The sequence below is a fragment of the Lathyrus oleraceus genome, chromosome 1, assembly GCF_024323335.1.
Source record: "Lathyrus oleraceus cultivar Zhongwan6 chromosome 1, CAAS_Psat_ZW6_1.0, whole genome shotgun sequence".
In the NCBI taxonomy this organism is placed as follows: domain Eukaryota; kingdom Viridiplantae; phylum Streptophyta; class Magnoliopsida; order Fabales; family Fabaceae; genus Lathyrus; species Lathyrus oleraceus.
This window is the reverse complement of record NC_066579.1, coordinates 381331171-381334773: the sequence shown is the minus strand read 5'-3', so window position 1 is coordinate 381334773 and position 3603 is coordinate 381331171.

Sequence of the window (3603 nt, the reverse complement as noted above, 5' to 3'; positions counted from 1 at the left end):
ATGATGCTTCTTCTGGATGTTAGGATTGATCATGAATTTTTATGGAATTTTTGGAATGACTTCTGATTTGTTTGGGATTTTCCTTTCTGGCTTGTCATTTGTGGACTTTTGGATAGTCATGAACTTCAATGATTTGTGAAATGATGGATGTTTATCATATAGATTTGAAATTTTGCACATTGTTTCTAGACACTTTGAAGTTTATTGTGGCTTTGGTTTGAGGTCTTTATCATTTGTCAATTCTGTTTTAGGCTTGTGCTAAGTTGATGTATCAAATTGTGCCCTAATTGAGCTTGTTTATGCTTACCTTGCCTTATGGAATTTTATTACCATTCTTAAACTTGTCCAAATGCCTTGATTTTTGGTGTGTTGATCATATTATGTGTTCTATTTAGCCATGATTTTTCTTGGAATTAATTGAACCATTTTTGAATTAATGTGGATTTGTTCATTCTGTTGCTTCAATGAGCTTCCAACTTGTATGCTTTGCCTTATTTGACTTGTGAAATGATTTTGGTGCATGATATGGATGTGGAACCTTTTGGATGATGTTCTTAATTGATTGAAGTTGATTCATGTCAGTTTTCATGTTCTGTTTTGGATTATTTCTCCCACTTTGACCCTAGGCCTTGTCCTAGAGGTTTGCTTCTCATGTTTGAGCTTGGTTTGCAGGATAAGAAGCATATGGCCATGAGGGAATTGATTCACATTGCTTGAGTTGGATTATTTGGTTGATTGACTAATCTTGACTTGTGTTGTAGGTGGCTCTTAGCTCATTTGAGTTGAGCTTGTGCTTTGCACCTTGTTGCATTGTTTGCTTGTGTACTGTTAACTGTTGACTGTTGGTTATCTGTTTAGTTCATTTGAGTTGTGTACTGACTGAATTAGATTGTTTCCAGGTACATTTAGTTGCTTAAGTTCATTGTGACCTTGCTTTTGCTTTGCTTCATAGCTTGAGCATTGAGGTATAATTTCTTTTCTTCATGTAGTCTGGAAGACCTGGCCTGTTACTTGGTCAGGCACCTGTCTGAAGTCCTCCTTAAGAGGCCATGTTCTTGTGTGTTTATTTTTGTGCTAAGCAGGAAAAGTCCTTTGATAAGGCAATTGGCAGATAAAAGAGATGTGCAATCCATCTCCTGCTATTCAGTTTGTCATCCCTTTGCTCACATTACATGTTGATGCATTGTGGATATTAACCCCAAGATCCTATAGAGTCATTCACTTGTGGAGAGAGTTCCAACTTTCTGAACTCCCACACTTTCATTTGTATGAAGCTCTCCCAGGCCAGGGATAAGAGCTGTGAGGTCTCATCCTCACTTCCCATTTCATCTGCTTCACCCTAACTCTCAATGTTAGGGTTAAGAGCTAACATCACCCTGATACAGTGGCTTGTTTGTCGAGGTTGACATGACCCCTTGACTAAAGCTTAACCTTGTGTGAGCCCACTTTGTTTGTATATAGTGTGTGCTATTTGTGATTGTTTGCTTTGCCTGTGCTGTTTAGGATAGCTTGCTACCTGTGCAAGTTAGGTAGAAACTTCAACCTAGGACCATGGTGAATTTGCATGATAACTATTAGGCTCGAGTTAGTCTCCCTTCTAGTTTGTCATTTCCCAGTCTCTGGTTAGGTTAGAAGTTCTTTCCCTGCGTAGGGGAACTACGTCGCCCTGATCCTCATACCAGATGAGGTACGTAGGCAGGAGATGAGTTGATCTCTCCGGGCGCCCTTTTGTTTTGTTTGTGTGAGTTGTTTCTCCTTTCTGGTTGGAGTCCGATGTAAGTCCAGCGATTGGCATTCGGTTTCCAGTTTCTTTGTTGGAGTCTGACATAAGTCCAGCGATTGGCAGTCAGTTTCCAATGTGCGTGTGTTTGGTTCGGAGTCTGATGTAAGCCCAACGATTGGCATTCGATCTCCATGTTTGCCCGTTTGTGTGGAGTCTGACGTAAGTCCAGCGATTGGCAGTCGGTTTCCTGTGTGGTTTTGTTTGGCGTGCGTTAGCCGAGCTACGAGTGCTCTGATTCTTCTCCAGTCAGAGAAGATACGTATGCATAGGATGCGACATCCTAGCGAGCACGTCTCCCCCTGTCCCGAACTACGTCGACTCTGATGTCTATGCCTGATAGACTACGTAGGCCCAGGATGCGATATCCTGCCGAGTTAGTTTCTTTTGTTTTCTGTGTCTCTTTCAGCCAGTGTTTGATGTGTGTTTGAGCAGCGTTTTTAGCAACCTTTATCCTTTCTTTTGTGCGTGGATCCCGTCGAGTACGACGGATGCGTAGGGGTGCTAATACCTTCCCTTCGCATAACCGACTCCCGATCCCATCTCTCTTTGGTCGCGAGACCATGTCTCTTCTAGGTTTACTTCGAGCATTTCCTTTCCCTCTTTTGGGATAAATAACGCACGGTGGCGGCTCTGTTGTCTTGTTTCCCGCCGGTTTTTCGCGTAATGCGACAGCTGGCGACTCTGCTGGGGATGTAGAGAAGTTGACCTCTTGCTGGTCCATCTTCCCTAAGCGAGTCTCTCCTAGCGCTCTCTAGGATATGGTTTGGTTGCTTTTGCTGTTTCATTTATTGCATTCATTTATTTATTGTTTGTATTTATTGTTTACATTTATGTTTGCATTCATTATTCATCATCTGTTCATCTGGCTGTGCTGTGTTGTCTCTCTGATGGGGTGGGAGTTACTCGAGGTAAAAGGCCCAATACCCAGGCTATGAGTGAAATCTAGGAAACCTAGGAATAGAGTGATTCATGGGAAGCGGGTGGTATGCGCCACTTAGCGGAACATTGATATCACGAGCAGTTCAGACTCTGATGGGGTATTATCGGTGCATACATCGGGTGTGCACAGGATGATATTCTTGAAAGGGTTGTTTATCCTGCGTTTCTCTCGACCTTACCTTGGCCTAGATGACACCCGTGAGTGGGGAGGGAATGATCATTATTACAGGTACAGTTGGTGACTTGTTGGTGACTTGTGGTCCTGTTGGTGACTCTTGGTTCTTCAGATGACAGTTTATCAGATGACTTTGGGTTTCAGATGAATTGTGGTTCCGAGTTCAAGCCGAAGCTTTGATCCTGTGCCTTGAGATGCACAGCCCGACCAGTCATAACTGCATCATTTGCATCTTAGCATGTTTATTTTTCCAAAAAAAATAATGCATGAAAAAACAGAAAAAAGTTAACTCGCATACGCATATCCTTTCTCAGGATCATTCATGATAAAATAGCATCCGCATCTCATGCGTATCATGCACATATCATCCTTGCATTACAGACATGTTTGGGGAGAGACTTCTCACTCTGGTTCCTGTCCGAGGCAGGATTGCTGATCGTCGTCCACACCAGATTGAATCATCAGAGGAGTATGGATCAAGTTCAAGCTGAGTTGGCTGAGATGAGGGCTAACATGGCTCAATTCATGAGCATGATGCAAGGGGTCGTTCAGGGGAAAGAGGAGCTGCGTGCCTTAGCCCAGAGACAGGAAGCTGTGCTCCCACCTCCCAGTCGTGCTTCACCAGTGGGTGCACCTGTGACCGATAATGTCGTCGTTGTTGCTCCCGTTAACAACTATATCGTGGGTGATGAATTGAGGGGCATTC